Genomic DNA, 22,535 nt, shown 5'->3' on the forward strand with positions numbered 1-22,535 from the left:
TTTAGTGACTTACCACCATAGCAACTCCCCTCTCAATCATCAAAATCTGTGTGCATGCTTTAAGGACCTCTGTCCCCTATCTCCACTGCCACTGAGAATCTTCATCATATCTGACTTGGGCTATTGAAATAGTTCCCCAAGTAGATTGCCATGATCCTCACATATTATCTCTAAGCCTCCTTTCTTTAAAAAAAAATCATGTTATTTCTCAGGTTGAAAGCCTCCGTTCCTTACCTTCTACCCACAGAATAAAACACAATTCCACAGTATAACATATGAGATTTTTCAAACCCTGGTCCTACCCCATTCCCCATCTCCTGTCACCCCCCTTAATGCTCCTGTCACCTTGAACTAAATGTTCAGCAAATATGTCAAGTTCCTCTAATGTCCAAGTCTTCACACAAGCCTTAAAGCTTTTTCCTACCTACGACCCTGAGAGAATCTTAGTTGTCTTTTAAGATTCAACTCAAGTGTGACACATCTGCAAGACCTTCCTGACTCCCTAAGAATTTGTCATTCTCCCTTCAATGATTCCACCATGCTTTGTTTCTATTTCTTAATGACATTTCTCAGGCAACACTCTTGTTACTACTCACCCATATGTCTCTTCCATTAGACTACAATCAGTTCTTTAATTATAGGGGCGATGTGTCTCCCCCTTCCACAAAGCCCGATCAGTTGAAGATACTTAAAAAAAATGACTATTAAACTCATCACCAAATCCAATCAACCCACTCAATGGACATTCTTATCATCTATTCTTTATTAGATACTGTATTAGTTTTAGCTAGGAAAATTAAAATGTTCCCCTATGTAAAGTAAGAAGCTGCTCAACTATAAAACAAAAATATTTCCTTTCCTTTTCTTTCAATTTGGGAAGAAGTTTGGTTAAAGAAAACCAGATTCCTGGGAAGGTGGATAGGAGTGTGGAGAGGAGGTAATGATAAGGACCAATTTTTTTGTGTGTGTATTAGCTTACCAAAATACATACATACATACATACATACATACATACATACATACATAACAAGCAAGTACTAGGAGCCCAAAACAATGAAGTTATTCCTAGCCCACACACTCTTACAGTCATTTGCTGGGGTATCTCTTTTCCTCCTGACCACTGCTTCTATGTCCCCATTTCTTTTTCCCCCAAATCTCAGAGCTGGGCACCTGTTGTAGCAAGATTGAGAAAAGAAAAGAGAAACTTTGGAAGGTGCTGCTAGAGACATGTCTTACAGATTGCAATGAAGAATAATTTGCCCTTGCAGATCTGCAGTAATCAATGGGTTTTTATCCCCAGATGTATGTACAGCTACATAATAGTTGCTGGCCTCGATGCAATGCATAGGCTTAGGTTTGAAATTCCACAGCTGCAGCACATATGAGGACATGGAAAGGCTCCGCAAAGTCTACTGGGTGCTTTCCACCTTCCCTAGGCTTAGCAACAGCCACACAGAAATTCCTCTCTCCTTTTTATTTTATTTATAGTGTCCTTTTATGAAAAAGTTTAGAGAAATCAAGGTAAAATACATTAAAAAGCTTGTTTATCCAAATTTATCATCAATGAAATGAAAGAATGTTGCAATGGAAGGGGACCTAGATTACATGCCAAGTACTGCTAACTAATTATGGGACCTTGGTTGAGGCACGTGTTTTCTCCAGCCTTCAGTTTTCTTCTCCGAAAAAAAGAGGGTGATCACATGGACAATGTTTTATGCCTAAAGTCCAGTCAAGACCCAAGACCAAACAAACTGAAGAATTCAACTAATTTAAAAAAATAAGGAGTATGTTGAAAATATCTGAACATAATAAAGTCCAAGCTTAGGCAAATGAGGACTATACATAATAGCCACATTAAAAACTCAGCTCAAATTCTCAGTCTTCCAGTCTCAAGTTACAGTTCCCAGCTGGTGATTATTGAGCATAAATGGAACTTTTGGGAGGAAACTGAATTGTTTCCCAGTATAGAGACTTTTAAAAATGGCAAAAGTAAAGTAAATCGTGCCAATGTTCTTGTTTGGAATTGAATGTGTGCATAGCACCGTGTCCTTTTACAAGGCCTTCCTGTCCTCTACATAATTTTGTTTTTCATAATTAGCACAATTACCTCTCTTTCATAGAAAAGGGGAAAAAAATGCCCTGTTGGTGAAGCCAATTATCTGAATCGAGTCCACTGTTATTTCCACAAACAAGGAGAGGATTTATTACTGCATTCTTTCTTTAACACTTAGAGAGTGAGAAGACAATGGTTCAGGACTTTCACCTGAATCCACCCCTTTCTTACTTCTTAGGAGAAGCAAGCATTAGAAAGAGCACCTATGGGGTCACAGTCCTCAAATCGCCCCTAAGAGCCTCTATGCCCTTGGTCATAGATTTAGTGCTTAAGATCCTGATTTGCAAAAAGTTGCAGTTGAACTAGATAACTGGCTGAATCTAAAACCCAATAAATGTGCTTGTTCTTATTTTTAGACTTTATTTCTCTAAGTGAAATAAATGAGAGTAATATTAGTTACATCAATGGCACTACTAAAGCATTCACTGAGCTTCAATAATAAGAGTAACAATAACAATAAAACTTTATGGCTTTTTTTCTCAAAGGAAATTGGAACACTTTACCAACATTATTGTCTCATTAATCTCATGTCTTTGAAAAATCGTGCAGCGTTGGGAGGATGGAAGGGTAGGAACCAGGGAATCAGACAGACCTGTTTTCTATGTACCTACCTGGAAATTGTTTCAGTCATGAGTAAATAAGATAATGTACATCAAGTATGTACCTGCACAGTAAGCACTCAATACATAATTCTCTCCCTACTTCTCTATCTCTCCAGACCGATAGCCCTTTACCCCTCTGCTCTTCTCTCCCTCCCCCTGCTCTGGCAATCCCTCCCCTCTCTCTTCTTCCCTTTTGTAACCGTGCAAGCTGAGACAATTTCATTAAAGTTTTTGTCTTATTTTTGTTTTAGTGGCACAAAAGTATTCTGATCCCCTCTGAAAGAGCTCCTATAAGTTTGCTATCACTATTCATCTGTCATACGTCGGCAAGAGTCCAGCTCTTACCTTTAATCAAGTCTCCAGAGGGTAAGTAACTCCAGATAAGTAACTCTTTGTCTCAGTATCACTCTTCTTGGGTTCAAAAGAGTCTTAAGTTTGAGGCATCCTAATGTCTACACTTCGGGCACCTGCATGAAACAGTAAATCTCTAAATGGAGATATGCTAAAATCTAACATGGAATGAGACCTACGATTCCCAAGAATTCAAGTTATAATCTCTGTGTCAGTGTCTTTCTGTACATATGTCTCATTGGTTGCCCCAAACCCTTTGCTACATACCACCTGTTTAAACGTTGTAGCCTTGCCCTGGGACATCATGAGAAAGACTGCACATTCATGCTTGGGGCGGGTTGTTCAACAGGGAGCTGTGTACTGTTTGAGGCCGACATAGTGGTGCTGGTGGAAGAAGCAGAAATAAATCCAAGAGCCTCTCCCCCTTCCATGGTAGGGTATCTTAGAATGAAAGTCAACTGACTTTTTCCCCACCCAAACACCTTCAGTGGGGATTATCTCTCCATTTCCAAACTAGGAGGAGTGGGAGTTTTGTAACTACAGACTGTGAAGTTTTATCTCATAGAAGGTAGTGTAATGCGTGAAATTTTAAAATACATATAGAAGAAATAGCTTATTCAAGAAAGTGTCATCATGTAGCCATCCTGAGGTTTTGCCCAGAGCAAGAGGTAGTAAATGACAGTGTTTATTCAGATATATACTTGGACAGCCTGATACTCTAGGAAATATTTCGATTTGTGGGATACTGATCTTGATGATGTCTTAGAGAAAAATAAATCATGATTTTAGGAGCTGGCTACAAATTTCTCTGGATCATAGTCGAATTGTGAGGTCCAGTCACTGGCTTGAGCACCATCTTCATCTTTGAAAAGAATGGAGCAAAATTGGATTCTATAAGCACACACACACACACACACACACACGAAATTATGAAAAACAGTTCCTGAACCAAAGCGAAAGGGAGTGCAATGAATAATCCTTTAGAAAAAGCAATGGATTTAGCAATGGAGACTGATTTATAAGTTAGCATTTTAAGAGGCAGATTTGTATACCTTGGCTCAAATAATTACAAAGGAAGACAGTAATAATGTAGGATTACAAGGTTGCAGTTTTAAAACCTCCTCTTTTGGAGGAACAAAAGAAAGTGTGGTTGCATTTTTAAAGGATATAGCAAAGCAGAACAATGAGAAATTAGGTAAAATAAAAGCTGAACTGCTCTCACGAACATTTTCTCAACAGGAAGATGTGTTACCAAAGAGTGGCGTCTCCCCAGGGCTGCTAGAAATGCTTCACTGTTCATGTCATTTCATATAAAATACATAAAGCTGCCATAGCAGGTGGACAAGGTGACCAGATGGGTCTCCTGTCTCTAATTTCTGTGATTTAAAGGTTCTGTCCTATTACCCAGCAAGAAGCACTGCTTCTTAGTGATTCCATTTATAAAATGATCCTACCAGTGTTTTCTCTTAACTTCCACCTTTGCAAACTCTTTTCGTTTTCACCTATGCAGTAAGACTCCAGATTACTGTATTCAGCATCACAGAGAGGGGAGGGTAAGGAGGGCGAGTTAAACAGAGTAAGTGGTTACTTACTTGGGAAAAAAATTAAAGGCGAGGGAAACTGGAGGGAAAATGAAAGATCATCACACGCTAGTGAGTTTCTCTGCATCCAAATGGAATTTTGATTCAGATACCACATTTCTGTAAGAAAAGCTGCATTGAGTGTAGAAAAAAACCTTCACATTAATCTTCCTGTTGACAAGGCTAAGGAAAAACAAACAACGGAACTAATTTAACACTGGTTTATTGAAGTTCTCAGATTGTAATTTGATTCTTGAAGAAGTCACAGGATAGTGACACCCTTTGGATGACACTGAGCATCTCCGACTTGTTAAAAGCCTTTTCATGACAGTTCTGGAATGTAATCCATGTGTGCCATTTACATGATCTATGTAAATCTTCATCTTTTGGTCCAGATGGACTTGGATTCACAGGATGAAAAACTCTCAGATGGCAACCCTTGCTGGGTTTCAGTTATAAATACAAGGTTTAGCCTGAATCTTTTCTGCCCTATTGTGGGCAGTTGTGAATGGGGCCCATTGTGACTACTGTGTATTAATTATAAGAGACTGGATCACTGGTGGTTGCAATACACTTCAGCAGAATTCAAATCTGACTTTTTGCTGTCAGAATAAAAGAATTTTAAATTGGATTTAATGTTTTAGGCTCGCATAGACTAGCAGGGGGACCTCTTAACCAGTCACTTAGTGTGAAAAATGAAAGAGAAAGGGATCACTTATGTCAGAGTTCAAAACTGGAGCAGGGCAGGGTTGGCGGGGGGGGGGGGGTGGTCATTAAGGAGATGGGCCTTATCATGTCCTAACCAGATGAAGGCATGAACTTTGAACTGGCCCACACTGCAACTCTTCCAAAGACTCTGCCCAAACACCTGCAACTTTGTTGCAGTACGAGACTTTGCTTAGCCATAGCCTTGGCAGCCGGTTACATTCAGCCAACATTAGTTTTCAACATCAATCAAATTTCTTTGCAAATAACACACAAAGGTGTTAAAGTCCTTGACTTTTGTTCCCTAGGGGACATGTTTTGTGTTGCTACTTAAATCTGTGCTCCCCAAATTACAATTCTGAGACCCCAAACTAGTACTTTGGCTTTATTTCAGCTCTGCTGCTTTCCTTTGGTTTTAACTTTATTTACTTATTTTAAGAAAGAGGCAGAGCGCTCACAAGTGGGGGAGGAGCAGAGAGACAGGGAGAGAGAATCCCAAGCAGGGTCTGCACTGTCAGCACAGCAGCGCCCTACTCCGGGCTCCATCCCATGAAGTGTGAAATCATGACTTGAGCCGAAATCCAGGGTCAGATGCTTAACCGACTGAGCCACCCCCGTGCTCCACTGCCACTTTTCTCGGTTGACACTAGCAAGACACACTCCACCACTGAAGCATTAGGGTCATTTGTGACAAACTGCCACGTTCTGGGATCCACAAGGAAGAAGAACAATGCAATTCCTCTTTTTCTCACGCACACACACACACTCCTCCACCCCAGGCCTCCACCACCTATCAGGCTCGTTTCCATTTCTTTCTTCTCCCAGACATTGTACGAGAAGCATCAACCACAATGGCAGTAAAAGACAGAGCATAGTTGCTGGATTTAACAAAACAAATGGAAGCCTTTGTTTTCCTCAGAACCTGGATGGAATAAGAAAGTCTAAGCTTGCACTAAAGAACATGAATGCCATTTTCCACACCTGCCCAATTTTATGACATTTGACTCTGTTGCTATTGGGCACTCTCACTGTGCACTCTCTACAGTAAGTCCACCCACACATCTCCATCATCTTTTTCCTTAAATTTCACATGTAGGTGAAATTTTCAACACTCCTTTCCTGGCATTTTGCATATAGCTTTTTGTAGCTCTTAATAGGTATTTCTGTAACTAATTAATATATGAACATATTTATTTTTGACATAGATAATGTAATCTGGAAGGGAAGATACAAGTTCTCAATGTGTTTATATTATCTGTTCCTGAAGTTTTAGCCCAGAGTTAGGAATTTTTTAATTAAAAAGTTTGTTGCATAAAGAAAATGGATGAATTTATCAAGAAATGGATCCCTGCTTACTCATATGGGAGGATCAAGGGAATATCTAATGCTTTGGGTACAATAAAGGGTCCTATTTTTGAGATAATGTTGAATTATTGTTACAATATACTTACCAAGAAGTTGGCAAAGCCATTACCTGCAAACTACTTTCAATGAGAATCTGAAGGCTTCGCAAAATATCTCATTTGTTCTATGAACAACTCTTACAAATTTGATATATATTGGGCTGATATATGTCTCTTGAAAATATCCACACACGTAGGTTAGTTCTAGTACATGAGTTTATTTAGAAAATAAGTTAAGTACTGCTAAAATTAGAAATAAGACAAAGACGCTATCTCTGCTATTATTCAGCATTATATCAGAAGTACTAGCCAATACAAGAAGGAAAAGAACTAAGAAGGAATAAAAAATGAAAAAGAAAATATGATTGTCCTTATTATTCCATTTAAGAATATGACAGTATTCTTAAAAATGCCAATCAAGTTTACTGTTGTGTTAGTTGAGCTACTAAGGGAATTCAGCAAGGTTGCAAGTAAAAAAACAAAACAAAAAAACATACAATTATTGGTATCATTGTAATTCAGTAATAAATGCTTAGAAAATGCAGTGGGCCAGAGATCCCATTTATTGTGGCTACAAACTATTGTAACCATATTATTCACTTTATGTTGTCTATAAATTAGCATCTATCTATCCTTATCTTCCTTATTAAAAGAGTCTGATGGTGTTCAGATTCTTATCTGTGACAGAAGGGACACCACTCCCAGCTCAGGAGTATATTCTAAAAAGACTAAGTCAGCTATTGATTTTTAGCATTTCCTTTGCTTATGATTGGTTTGGGACAGCCCCTAAGCCAGTGGTGGCTGGGAAACGTGAGGGCTGCCCCTCAGAGTTACTTGCTCTTAAAAGTATACACAGGCTCTTTTTCTAGTAGTTTTTTCCCTGTCTAGCTGTGATGCCTGTGTGGCAGCCACTCAGTGACAAGGAGGGAAACAAGCCAAAGGGGAAAAGAGAAATGTTAAGCATGACTGAGCTGAAAGATGGAAAGAAACTGTATTCTTGATGATTACTGAAGCGACTGAATTGACCGATCCTTAAGACCACTACTCTGTAATTGTGCTTCATAAGAAGATACACTTTCCTTACTATTTAAGCCATTTACCAAATAAGAGAAACAATGGACAGAGGGATTTATTTGCAATGCACCTAACCAATCAAGAATTACATCCAGAAGAAAGGAAAAAGAGAGTGAGAAAGAAAGAACAAAAGCTCTTATAAATTTATAATAAAACCATAAATAATCAAATAAGAAATCAGTGAAGGATATCAACAGGGAATTTACAGAAGGAGACAATAGAATATTCATGAACATAAGAAAGAATGCCCAACTCGATAGAAATCAGAAAAATTCAGAGTAAAACATAATGAGTATAATTTCCAGCTCATCAGACTGGCAAAAAAAAAATGTCTGACTAAATTAAAATCACACTGATGATGGTATGGATAATTATGAACTCTCATGGAGGCTAATGAGAGAGTTAATTGATATAACACACACAAAAGCAATTCAACCATGTCTGGCTAAAGATGTCTATATCCTTCAAGTCAGTCGTTTATTTTCTAGATGTAACTCTTAAGCAAACTCTAGCACATGTGCACAAGAATACATGTACAATAATATCTAAAAGCATTTTTATTATAAAGGAAACTGGTTAAATATCTATCATAAGGAGAATATATTAATATTATTAATTGAGTGGTGTAGAATACCATAGTTTAAATAAATGAAATAACCCATATATAACCTGGATAAATCTTATATGATACAATGTTGAGAAAAAATTACAACACTATCTAATATGGTATCCATAATAGTTAAAAAATATATCACATATACATTGTTTTTTGATGTACAGTCACATAGTAATAATAAAGCAGATACATGGGGATAATAAACACTAAATGAAGGATAATAGTTTCTTCTGGATCATAGAGGGAAGCTTCAACATTTTGAACTCTCATTTTTAAACTCTTTTGAAATTCAGATTTTTGAAAGTTAATATTTTTTCAAACTGACCACTTTAAGAAATCCATGGAGGAGGAGCCAAGATGGCGGAACAGCAAGAAAATTTGTTGTGTGTCTCCCGTCCATGAAATACAGCTAGACCAACACTAAACCATCCTGCACACCTAGAAAACTGATTGGAGGATTAACACAACAATCTGCACAACCCGAACCACAGAATTCAGCAGGTACATGGCAAAGAGAGGTGAACTTGGGGAGAGAGAAGCCAGAGGTGGGCAGGGAGCCGCCTTTGCAGGCGTAGAGAGGATAAAGACTGGGGCGGGGGAGAATACGGGAAAAACACCCCTCCTCCAAAAGCAGCTGGAGAGAAAGTGGAAAATTGGAAACAGCCACAGGGACTAAACTAAAAAGGGAGAGAGGAGAAAGGAGAGGGTTAAATTCCATTAAGACTGTAAACAAGGGGAGCACAAAGGCTGCAACTCCGCAGTTCCATACCTGGTGGTGCTCTGGTGGGAAGGGCAAATCCCCAGGAACAGAGTGGGGTCCGGGAGGTTCTCGGGCCACGAGGAACGCTTTTCCACGGGGAAAAGCGGTTCCACTGCTGGAAGGACATTTGGTAGAAACTGTTGAAGCCATCTGGTCCCAGCCCAGAAGGGGGCCACATTCGCTGGTGCTGGAACAAGGTCCTTAAGGTGAAGCCTGGTGCCAGACGTGTGATGTGATTTTCCATAATCCCTGAAAAGCTGCTGCTACACTATCTCACGAACTTTTTCTGGGGCGGGCTGGCATCTGGCTGCAATCTTGGGGCACCGGCAGCAGCAGGGTCCAGCAAGTGTTCCTTGGTACAGCTGGCATTCAGTCATTGCTCGGTGAGACCCTCCCGCAGAGAGTCAGAACAGGTCAAAGCTGCAGTCCTTCAGAAGTAAGGGGCCAGGGAAAATAGCCACATCTGAGACAAAACTCGGGAGAGAGGTACTGCCTGGGGCTTGGTCATGGACAGTGAAAAAGCAGGGAGTGGACGAAAGCTGAAGACGGAGGAGGGGTGCCTAATTGCTGATCGGGGAGAACAGAATTCTGATACTAGAGACTGGATAGCTGGGTGGCGCCATTTTCACCGCTCCTGCGTGTGCACATACGCACCTACAAGCAACAATGTTCCACCCCATTAGGCTAGCAGCGCCATCTAGTGGAGAGCAGAGCCATTATACAGAGTCCCATCCAACAGGGCCAACCTCGCTCTTCAAGAGCACAAGTCTCACTGCCTGCTTAGTTTATGGACTATAAAGTGCTTCATAGTCTGACTTCTAGGAAAAACAAAGTTTTTCTAGGGAAAATTTTTATTAAAGATATTTTTCTTTAGTTGTTTTACTATATTTTTTATTTTTGTGTAAATTTTTTCAAATTCTATTTTACTTTCATCATTTTATTTTAGTCTACTACAGTGTATTCACTTTTTCAAATTTTCAAACAATTTCCTTTTTTCTCTTTTTTGTTTCTTTTCTTTTTCTTGAGTACAGAAAGAGAAAAAATTCATTTTTATTTTCAATTTTTACTAAAAATATTTTTATTTTTTTCTACCATATTATTTACTTTTGTATAATTTTTTTCAAATTATATTTTATTCCCATCATCTCATTTTAGTCTACTTCAGTGTATCCGTTTTTTCAAATTCTCAAACGATTTCCTTTTCTTCTCCCCTTTTTTCTCTAATCTGCCAAACCACTTTCACCACCTAGACCAAAACACACCTAGGATCTAGCATCATTTATGCGATTTTGTGTGTGTGTGTGTAAGTTTTTATTTTTAATATTTTTTAATTTAATTTGTTTTACTTTTAATTCTTCTACCTCATTAATTCCTTTTCTCCCTTTGACAAAATGAAGGAATTCACCCCAAAAGAAAGAGCATGAAGAAACAACAGCCAGGGATGTAACCAACACAGATACAAGCAAGATGTCTGAACCAGAATTTAGAATCACGATAATAAGAATACTAGCTGGAGTCGAAAATAGATTAGAATCCCTTTCTGCAGAGATAAAAGAAGTAAAAAATAGCCAGAATGAAATTAAAAATGCTATAACTGAGCTGCAATCACAGATGGATGCAGCGGCGACAAGGATGGATGAGACAGAACAGAGAATCAGCAATAGAGAGGACAAACTTATAGAGAATAATGAAGCAGAAAAAAAGAGGGAGATGAAGGCAAAAGGGCACAATTTAAGAATTAGAGAAATCAGTGACTCATTAAAAAAGAACAACATCAGATCATAGGGGTCCCAGAAGAGGAAGAGAGAGAAATGGGGGTAGAAAGGTTATGGGAGCCAATCATAGCGGAAAACTTTCCTAACCTGGGGAAAGGCACACACATCAAAATCCAGGAAGCACAGAGGACCCCCATCAGATTCAGCAAAAACCGACCATCAACAAGCATATCATAGTCAAATTCACAAAACACTCAGGCAAGGAGAGAATCATAAAGCATCAAGGGAAAAAAAAAAAAGTCCCTAACATACAAGGGAAGACAGATCAGGGTTGCAGCAGACCTATCCCCAGAAACTTGGCAGGCCAGAAGGGAGTGGTGGGATATATTCAGTGTGCTGAATCAGAAAAATATGCAGCCAAGAATTCTCTACCCAGCAAGGCTGTCATTGAAAATAGAAGGGGAGATTAAAAGTTTCCCAGACAAACAAAAATTAAAGGAGTTTGTGACCACTAAACCAGCCCTGCAAAAAATTTTAAGGGGGACTCTTTGAGGGGAGAAAAGATGAAAAAATAAATACATACATACATACACACCAAAAGCAACAAAGATTAGAAAGGACTGGAAAACACCACCAGAAACTCCAACGCTACAAGCATCATAATGGCAATAAATTCATATCTTTCAGTACTCACTCTAAATGTCAATGGACTACATGCTCCAATCAAAAGACATAGGGTAACAGAATGGATAAGAAACAAGACCCATCTATATGCTGTTTATAAGAGACCCACTTTAGACCTAAAGACACTTTCAGATTGAAAATTAAGGGGATGGAGAACAATCTTTCATGCTAATAGTCAACAAAAGAAAGCTGGAGTAGCCATACTTATATCAGACAATCTAGACTTTAAAATAAAGACTGTATCAAGAGATACAGAAGGGCATTATATCATAATGAAAGGGTCTATCTACCAAGAAGACCTAACAATTGTAAATATTTATGCTCCAAATGTGATAACACCCAAATATATAAATCAGTTAATCACAAACATAAAGAAACTCATCAATAGTAATACCATAATAGTGGGAGACTTCAACACCCCACTCACAGAAATGGACAGATCATCTAATCAAAAAATCAAGAAGGAAACAATGGCTTTGAATGACACACTGGACCAGATAGACTTAACAGATATATTCACAACATTTCATCCTAAAGCAGCAGAATATACATTCTTCTCCAGTGCACATGGAATGTTCTCCAGAATAGACCATATACTGGGACACAAATGAGCCCTATGTAAGTACAAAACAATCGAGATCATAGTGTGCATATTTTCAGACCACGATGCTATGAAACTCAAAATCAACCACATGAAAAAATTTGGGAAGGTAACAAATACTTGGAAACTGAAGAACATCCTACTAAAGAATGAATGGACCAACCAAGAAGTTAAAGAGGATAATAAAAAGTATATGGAAGTCAATGAAAATGATAACACCACAACCCAAAGCCTCTGGGACACAGCAAAGGCGGTCATAAGAGGAAAGTCTATAGCAATCCAGGCCTTCCTAAAGAAGGAAAAAAGATCTCAGATACACAACCTAACCTTATGCCTTAAGGACCTGGAAAAAGAACAGCAAATAAAACCCAAAACCAGCAAAAGACAGGAAATAATAAAGATTAGAGCAGAAATTAATGCTATTGAAACCAAAAAAAACCAAAACCAAAAACAAAAAACACAGTAGAACAGATCAATGAAACCAGAAACTGGTTCTTTGAAAGAATTAACAAAACTGCTAAACCACTAGCCAGTCTGATCAAAAAGAAAAAGGAAAGGACCCAAATAAATAAAATCAAGAATGAAAGAGGAGAGATCACAACCAACACAGCAGAAATAAAAACAATAAGAAGAGAATATTATGAACAATTATATGCCAATAAAATGGGATATCTGGAAGAAATAGACAAATTCCTAGAAACATACACACTACCAAAACTGAAACAGGAAGAAATACAAAATTTGAACAGACCCATAACCAGTAAGGAAATCGAGTTAGTAATCAAAAATCTGCCAAAAATCAAGAGCCCAGGGCCAGATGGCTTTCCAGGGGAATTCTACCAAACATTTAAGGAAGAGTTAACACCTATTCTCTTGAAGTTGTTCCAAAAAATAGAAATGGAAGGAAAACTTTCAAACTCTTTCTATGAAGCCAGCATTACCTTGATTCCAAAACCAGAGACCCCACTAAAAAGAACTATAGGGGCGCCTGGGTGGCTCAGTCAGTTAAGCGGCCGACTTCGGCTCAGGTCATGATCTCGCAGTCCGTGAGTTTGAGCCCCACGTCAGGCTCTGTGCTGACAGCTCAGAGCCTGGAGCCTGTTTCGGATTCTGTGTCTCCCTCTCTCTGACCCTCCCCTGTTCGTGCTCTGTCTCTCCCTTTCTCAAAAATAAATAAAAAACGTTAAAAATTTTTTTAAAAATTAAAAAGAACTATAGACCAATTTCCCTGATGAACATGGATGCAAAAATCCTCAACAAGATATTAGCCAACTGGATCCAACAACACATTAAAAAAATTATTCACCACGACCAAGTAGGTTTATACCTGTGATGCAGGGCTGGTTCAATATCCGCAAAACAATTAACATGATTCATCACATCAATAAAAGAAAGGACAAGAACCATATGATACTCTTAATAGATGCAGTGACACATTTGATAAAATACAGCATCCTTTCTTGATAAAACCCTCAAGAAAGTAGGCATAGAAGGATCATACCTTGAAATCATAAAAGCCATATATGAAAGACCCAACGCTAATATCATCCTCAATGGGGAAAAACTGAGATCTTTTCCCCTAAGGTCAGGAACAAGACAGGCATGTCCACTCTTGCCACTGTTATTCAACATAATATTGGAAGTCTTAGCCTCTGCAATCAGACAACACAAAGAAATAAAAGGCATCCAAATCAGCCAGGAGGAGGTCAAACTTTCACTCTTCACAGATGACATGATACTCTATATGGAAAACCCTAGATTCCACCAAAAAACTGCTAGAATTGATTCATGAATTCAGCAAAGTTGTAGGATATAAAATCAATGCACAGAAATGGGTTGCGTTCCTATACACCAACAATGAAGCGACAAAAAGAGAAATCAATGAATCAATCCCATTTACAGTTGCACAAAAATACCGTAAAATACCTAGGAATAAATCTAACCACAAAGGTGAAAAATCTATACACTGAAAACTATAGAAAGCTTATGAAAGAAATTGAAGAAACAAAAAAATGGAAAAAAGATTCCCAGCTCCTGAATAGGAAGAATATTGTTAAAATGTTGATACTACCCAAGGCAATCTACATATTCAATGCAATCCCTATCAAAATAACACCAGCATTCTTCACAGAGCTGGAACAAATAATCCTCAAATTTGTATGGAACCAAAAAAGACCCCAAATTGCCAAAGCAATTTTGAATAAGAAAACCAAAGCAGGAGGCATCACAATCCCAGACTTCAAGCTATACTACAAAGCTGTAATCATCATGACAGTAATGGTATGGGCACAAGAACACTCAGATCAATGAAATAGAATAGAGAACCCAGAAATGGACCCACAAACTTATGGCCAACTAATCTTTGACAAAGCAGGAAAGAATATCCAATGGAATAAAGACAGTCTCTTTCAGCAAGTGGTGCTGGGAAAACTGGACAGCCACATGCAGAAGAATGAAACTGGACCACTTTCTTACACCATACATAAAAATAAACTCAAAATGGATGAAAGACCTCAATGTAATACAGGAAGCCATCAAAATCCTCGAGGAGAAAGCAGGCAAAATCCTCTTTGATCTTCGCTGCAGCAACTGCTTACGCCACACGTCTCTGGAGGCAAGGGAAACAAAACAAAAATGAACTACTGGGACCTCATCAACATAAAAAGCTTCTGCACAGTGAAGGAAACAATCAGCAAAACCAAAAGGCAACTGACAGAATGGGAGAAGATATTTGCAAATGACATATCAGATAAAGGGTTAGTATCCAAAATCTATAAAGAACTTATCAAACTCAACACCCAAAAAACAAATAATCCAGTGAAGAAATGGGCAAAAGACATGAATAGACACTTCTTCAAAGAAGACATCCAGATGGCCAACTGACACATGAAAAAATGCTCAACATAACTCATCATCAGGGAAATACAAATCAAAACCACAATGAGATACCACCTTATACCTATCAGAATGGCTGACATTAACAACTCAGGCAACAACAGATGTTGGCGAGGATGTGGTGAAAGAGGATCTCTTTTGCATTGCTGGTGGGAATGCAAGCTGTTGCAGCCACTCTGGAAAACAGTATGGAGGTTCCTTAAAAAATTAAAAGTAGAACTACCCTACGACCCAGCAATTGCACTACTAGGTATTTATCCAAGGGATACAGGGATGCTGTTTTGAAGGGACACATGCACCCCAATGTCTATAGGAGCACTATCAACAATAGCCAAAGTATGGAAAGAGCCCAAATGTCCATCGATGGATGAATGGATAAAGAAGATGTAGTGTGTGTGTGTGTGTGTGTGTGTGTGTGTGTGTGTGTGTGTGTATATATATATATATATATATAATGGAGTATTACTTGGCAATCAAAAAAAATGAAATCTTGCCATTTGCATCTACGTGGATGGAACTGGAGGGTATTATGCTAAGTGAAATTAGTCAGAGAAAGACAAAAATCATATGACTTCACTCATATGAGGACTTTAAGAGACAAAGCAGATGAACATAAGGTAAGGGAAACAAAAATAATATAAAAACAGGGAGGGAACAAAACATAAGAGACTCATAAATATGGAGAACAAACTGAGGGTTGCTGGAGGGGTTGTGGGAGGGGGGATGGACTAAATGGCTAAGGGGCGCTAAGGAATCTACTCCTGAAATCACTGTTGCACTATAACTAATTTGGATGTAAATTTAAAAAAAATAAAAAATTAAATTAAAAAAAAAGAATTCCATGGAGCACCTGGGTGGCTCAGTCAGTAAAGGTCTGACTCTGGGTTTTGGGTCAGGTCATGATCTCACTGTTCCTGGGACTGAGTCCCACATCAGGCTCTGTGCTGGCAGTGTGGAGCCTGCTTGGGATTCTGTGTCTCCTTTCTCTCTGTACCTCCCCCACTCACACTGTCTCTGTCTCTCTCCAAATAAATAAATAAACTAAAAAATAATTTTGTAAAGAATTCCACATGCACCAAAATTTTAAATATGAAAAAAGTCCTTATTTTTCCAGCATTCCCCATACTTCTTTTTTAAGGATAAATCCATTCATCTAGGTGCTCAGATGAAAGTTCTTCAGGACATCCCTGACCTCTGTTTATCCTTAGACCTTGCATCCAATCCACTGGCCAATTTTCATGGCTCAATTTCACCACCAATTTCATCCCGACTCTGGTAAGTTGACCATTATCTCTTGATTGGACCGCTGCTGCAGTTTTCTTACTCATCTTGCTGCCTCCACTCTTTCCCCTTGGTATCTGTTTTTTAATTAGCAGGCAGACTTGACTCCTTTAAAAGATTAGCCTAATCATGTCACTACTCTGCTCAAAGTACTCAATGAGCTTCCTATGACATCCAGATTAAAATCTAGTTGCTCTGGCCTCCTTAATGCTCCTTCAACCTTCTAAACACATTTCCACTTGTGTCTGGGAGAAGGCCTGGGGCTTACCCTTCCATCTTCTAGACACACCTTTCCACATGGGTTGTCCTTTCACGTTGTCAAGAATGGCTTGCCTTCACCACCCTTCTCTAAAATCCCCTCTTCTTTTAGTCTCTTTCCTTCCCCTGCATAAATTTTTCCATGGCATTTCTCAACTCCTGACACACTGTGTATTTTTTATATAATATGTATATTTCCTATGGGTGTTTTGGTTTTACTGCATGCTCTCATTAGAATGCAAATTCCAGGGAGTAGGGATAGTGCTTCATTGTTTTGTTGTACCTATTGTAACAAGAGCAGCACCTGTCGAATAGTAGAAGTTAAAAAATTATTGACTGGTTGAATTTCTTGAATCTGCAGTTTTTTAATCTAAAGCAAATATGATAAAATTTTATATTTGATAAGTCTATGTGCTGTCATCATGGAATTTTTCTACATTTTATAATTTAAAAAAATGAAGACCCTTTATTCAAGATTAGACCTGCTTTAAAAAATGGCTTTGGGACATGAGAAGGGCCAGGCAATAGAAGAAATGGCAGGAGGAGGACAGATAAAGAAAGATATTTCCCTTAATTTCATCTGACAGCATAGATCACAAATTCTTTACTAGGAAGTTATTATAAACTAACATCAAAACCTTATCACACATTACCTAATGTCATTGTAAAGAATGTGCCTGCATCCCCAAAGGCAAGGGAATTAAAAGCAAAAATGAACTACTGGGACCTTATGAAGATAAAAAGCTTCTGCACAGCAAAGGAAACAACCAACAAAACTAAAAGGCAACCAACGGAATGGGAAAAGATATTTGCAAATGACATATCGGACAAAGGGCTAGTATCCAAAATCTATAAAGAGCTCACCAAACTCCACACCCGAAAAACAAATAACCCAGTGAAGAAATGGGCAGAAAACATGAATAGACACTTCTCTAAAGAAGACATCTGGATGGCCAACAGGCACATGAAAAGATGCTCAACGTCGCTCCTCATCAGGGAAATACAAATCAAAACCACACTCAGATATCACCTCATGCCAGTCAGAGTGGACAAAATAAACAAATCAGGAGACTATAGATGCCGGAGAGGATGTGGAGAAACGGGAACCCTCTTGCACTGTTGGTCGGAATGCAAACTGGTGCAGCCACTCTGGAAAACAGTGTGGAGGTTCCTCAAAAAATTAAAAATAGACCTACCCTATGACCCAGCAATAGCACTGCTAGGAATTTACCCAAGGGATACAGGAGTACTGATGCATAGGGGCACTTGTACCCCAATGTTTATAGCAGCACTCTCAACAATAGCCAAATTATGGAAAGACCCTAAGTGTCCATCAACTGATGAATGGATAAAGAAATTGTGGTTTATATACACAATGGAGTACCACCTGGCAATGAGAAAGAATGAAATATGGCCCTTTGTAGCAACATGGATGGAACTGGAGAGTGTGATGCTAAGTGAAATAAGCCATACAGAGAAAGACAGATACCATATGTTTTCACTCTTAGGTGGATCCTGAGAAACTTAACAGAAACCCATGGGGGGAGGGGAAGGAAAAAAAAAAGAGGTTAGAGTGGGAGAGAGCCAAAGCATAAGAGACTCTTAAAAACTGAGAACAAACTGAGGGTTGATGGGGGGTGGGAGGGAGGGGAGGGTGGGTGATGGGTATTGAGGAGGGCACCTTTTGGGATGAGCACTGGGTGTTGTATGGAAACCAATTTGACAATAAACTTCATATATTGAAAAAAAAAAAAGAATGTGCCTGTCTATGTGTTTGTATACTAAAGGTAATTGTATAAAGTGAATAAAATTTTATTCCAAAATTATAGACTTAATCATCCTCAATTAATTCCTTTCCTGTTATATGATGTCCTGGGTTAAGAAAAGTACCTAGATTTCATTGATATCTACTGAAAATTTATTAAAATAAGTAACTTTTTTTTTTAGAAAAAACTCATTGCAAGCTGCATTTATGCCTCTGTATGCCATGTCCTATATTTGCAGATGGCTTCAATTTGACATCATGGATTTTCTTTCTTCCCTTCTTATTTAATATAATTTATTATGCCCCTGTTATTTAGTCAATCCTCTAGGAATACAGCAGAAAAGAATGATGACAATCATAATATGATTATTGTCATTACATTATATAATATTGATAATATTTGTTTATCATAACAAGAGTCAACACTTATACCGTGCCTATTATGAACCATATACTGTTCTAAGAGTTTTAGATACAATACTTTATTTAATTGTTACAACAACCTTAAAAAGAAATAGAATAGATTCACATAAAAAAGTACTGGAAGGTTAAGCATCTTGCCCAAGATCACTTAGGATCAACTTCAAGGGCAAGCAACTAGTATAGTTGCCTTGAAGGACCCTGTATTTAGAAAGGCTCACACTTGTTTTAATGCTCTACTGTAGCTGTCTCAAAATTCTTAACACATTTTTAGTAAGGTGCCCTGCATTTTAATTTTGTGTTAGGTTCCACAAGTTACGTAGCTGATTCTGCTTGGATATGAAAATGGGTTGTTGATTTATGGCAACCTTGCAATTAATCACCATGCTCTACTACTTTTTTCTTCATGCAGAAAGGGAACTTTTCACACTTCTTTACTCAACAAATATCACGTGCACGTCTTCTATGTTCCAGACACTATTCTAAACATTGGGGATACAGTGAGGAGCAAGATAGGCTATGTCCTCCTAATAATGAAGCTTATTTTAGTGGACATACAGATAATAAACAAATGAATAACAAAAAATCCCACATAGGATTGTGGTAAATTCTATGAGGTGAATTAAATTAGAATCATAAGATCAAAAATAACTGGGGGCTGCTATAGATTGATCAAGAAAGGATGACATGCAAAACAAGAAATAACTAACAAGACACCACCCAGGAGAAGGTCTGAAGAATGTTTCACTTAGTTTCACGTTTGCTCTTTATTTGTTCACCTTCAGAAATAGACTTGACCAAAACTAAGAGCAATTTATTTTCCTCATTTCACATGCTTTTATTTGTTTTATTTATAATTCTTAGCGAATTCATTTTCAAAATGGAAATTACATCAAAAGATCTGTTGAGAAAGCTTAGTATCTCTTATATTGAAATGCCAAAGGACTTTGTCAGTGATTTATGTGTCTATAAATTAAAGTCGGTATGCTTAGGAAAATCTGGCCATGATGCTAATTAATTGCAATGAGAACAAGATGGAACTGATTAAAATATTGACTCATCAAATCCAGGCTGCTGTGTGCTCTCCATGGGGAGTGCCATCTGAAGTTGTGTGGTGTCACATCACTGATGAGGAGTTGGCTCATAGCATGCACTTTCCAAAACCAGTAGAATATAAAACATTATATTTTACACCTTTTATTTCACGGATGGGGAATCTAAGGCACAGTAAGTTCATTTAGGTGGTCAGAGGAAGTTCAGGCCTCCCGATTCATGCCCTCCTGATTCCTGTTATTTATCTTTAATTAAGGATGGAACATCATGACATATTTGTATTGCAAATAAGGACCCTAAAGCAAGTCAGGATGATCTGCAGATGATTAGTTCTTCTGAAATGCTTATTATGCCCCACTTAATATACCTTCCCCTATACCACATTCAGACCCCAAGTCCACTTCCACACACGACCCCACATGCACATTTCATTCAGGAAGAAAAGGATCCTTGTTCAACATAGATATTTGGTACTTTAGAATTAAAACAAGACTCTGTTAATGAGATTATGTCATTCTTCTTTATACCCTTGCATGTCTTAAGTATTTCAGTATAGCCTACACTAAATTGCTCTTCACAAAAATAAGGTAAAGATATTAATAATTACATACTTTGCCCAATTAATATGTTTCTTCCACATATTTAAAAAAATGTTCCCATCCTAACAGTGATCAATTATTTGTAATTAGAATCTATTCTCCTTCATTTATCAAACTCTGCATTGCTGAAAATGACAAATAGCCCCTGGACATTTGAGAAAACAAGGAGTACAGTCAGAAATATGAAAATATTGTCTCTTAAGGAGTGTGGAGGAAATTATGCTCTTGGATTTCTAAGTACAGCTCACCTCAAGGCATGTTCTCATCTATTTGGAAACTCATTGGCTTTCTCTGACTTCTTTTTAGGGAGACAGAGCATGCGTGCAACCAGGGTAGGGACAGAGGGAGGAGAGAGAGAATCTTAAGTAGACTGCATGCCCAGCACAGAGCCCAATCTGGGCTTGATCCTATGATCCATGATGTCTCAGCTACATGCAATTTGCTTGTGAGGTTTTGAGAATGAATTAAGACACTGCATTAGAGAGTTCTCTATAGAATGTGAAGCAATCTGACTAGAATTATTTTTTCTTCTGTGAAAAAGTAGACAATGTTGCATCTGCTTCTAGCAATCTAATACGACTATATTCATCAGAATATGGAGTCATTTTAAGCATTATTGCTTTCACAATTATACGTTAAAAAGGTGGAAGATAATAGGATATCTTCAATCATCGTGGCAAGACAACCTGAGTTCATATTACTATTTGTTTTAAAGTTTTGTCATTTTCTTCAGCTCTATTATTATTTCACAGCCTTTCCACCTTACCTGGTGAGAGCTGAATAATCCAGTGGTTAATAAGAATCTTGTTAACATTTTGGAGCGCCTGGGTGGCTCAGTCAGTTAAGCATCTGACTTTGGCTCAGGTCATGATCTTGCGGTTCATGGGTCAGAGCCCTGTGTTGGGCTCTGTGCTGACAGCCCAGAGCCTGGAGCCTGCTTCAGGTTCTGTGTCTCCCTCTTTCTCTCCCCTCCCCTGCTAATGCTCGCTCTCTCTCTCTCTCTCTTTCTCTGTCAAAAATAAATAATTTTTTTAAAAAAAGAATCTTTTTAACATTAAAAAAACCCGAATGTATGTATCCTGTTACCTTACCTTGTATCAAAATACATTATAATACCTTCGAGACAGAAACATCACTCCACATTTATTGCAGCTTGGAGCTATTTGTGATAACACTGTGAACACTATGTTTGGGTTTCAGCTTCATAAAGCTGGTGTATGTATACATGCTTGTGCTCTTGCAGGTCATGTACTTGATCTCATTTAACTGCCCTAACTAACCAGTGACATGTTTTTATTGGTGTAATACTGGATCAGAAGCCATCTCATTTCTGTGTTAAATAGACTCCATTACAGAGTCTGTTGCATTTGACATTATGGAACTAGCCTGAGAGATTTTTGTGGGCAACTGTTTTGTGGCAACTCCCTTGAAATCCATGGTGAAGCTTGATCTTGGAAGGTTGGCTTTCTACTATTACATCTTTACAAAGCCTCAGACAAATAAAATGCAGGAAGTTAACTTGAATTTAGATTGAGCTGTTTAGTAAATTGAACTCAACAAGTTTCCAAGTAGTGTAAAAATCATAACTGGCCACTGTGCTCTGTTAATTAATTAAAGAGATAAACTGAATTTAATTTTTTATTTAATTTAAAAACAAGCTACATATCTAACGCATATCCTTAGAATGATCAAATTAGGGGTACCTACATGGCTCAGTTGGTTAAGCGGCCGACCTTGATTTTGGCTCAGGTCATCATCTCACAATTTGTGAGTTTGAGCCCCCACATCGGGCTCTGTGTTCAGAGTGTGGAGCCTGCTTCAGATCCTCTGTCTCCCTCTCTCTCTCTGCCTCTCTCCCTCTCTCTCTCCCTAAAAAAAGAAAAAAAAACCTTAAAAAAAAAGAATGATCAAACTACGTCAAGTTCTTTGTAAATCTAAATCCATTCAGTGTAGATGAAGTTCACTATATTTAAAATATATCCAGCACTATAAAAATAGCTCTTTTGTATTTTCTCCTTATTCTTCTTCTCTGTTACAGAATCTGATGGACTTGACAAAGC

The 22,535-nt window shown here is 38.1% G+C and overlaps 1 long non-coding RNA gene across 20 annotated transcripts in view; it reads right to left on the reverse strand.

The window, feature by feature from the left end:
- The window catches only part of LOC128312880 (uncharacterized), a 430,418-nt gene that overhangs the window by 296,963 nt on the left and 110,920 nt on the right, over positions 1-22,535 (reverse strand). For 7 of the 20 annotated variants that reach the window (XR_008292769.1, XR_008292772.1, XR_008292786.1 and 4 more), the window contains exons 3-4: positions 22,183-22,344; positions 9,214-9,632 (exon numbers count right to left, since the gene is read on the reverse strand). The exons of 7 other annotated variants lie outside the window; for them this stretch is intronic. This is a non-coding gene — a long non-coding RNA (uncharacterized LOC128312880). The remainder of the gene's footprint in view (positions 1-9,213; positions 9,633-22,182; positions 22,345-22,535) is intronic. 6 more of the 20 variants (XR_008292775.1, XR_008292771.1, XR_008292777.1 and 3 more) reach the window with 2 other exon arrangements.

This window comes from Acinonyx jubatus, chromosome F2 (assembly GCF_027475565.1).
Source record: "Acinonyx jubatus isolate Ajub_Pintada_27869175 chromosome F2, VMU_Ajub_asm_v1.0, whole genome shotgun sequence".
Taxonomy (NCBI): domain Eukaryota; kingdom Metazoa; phylum Chordata; class Mammalia; order Carnivora; family Felidae; genus Acinonyx; species Acinonyx jubatus.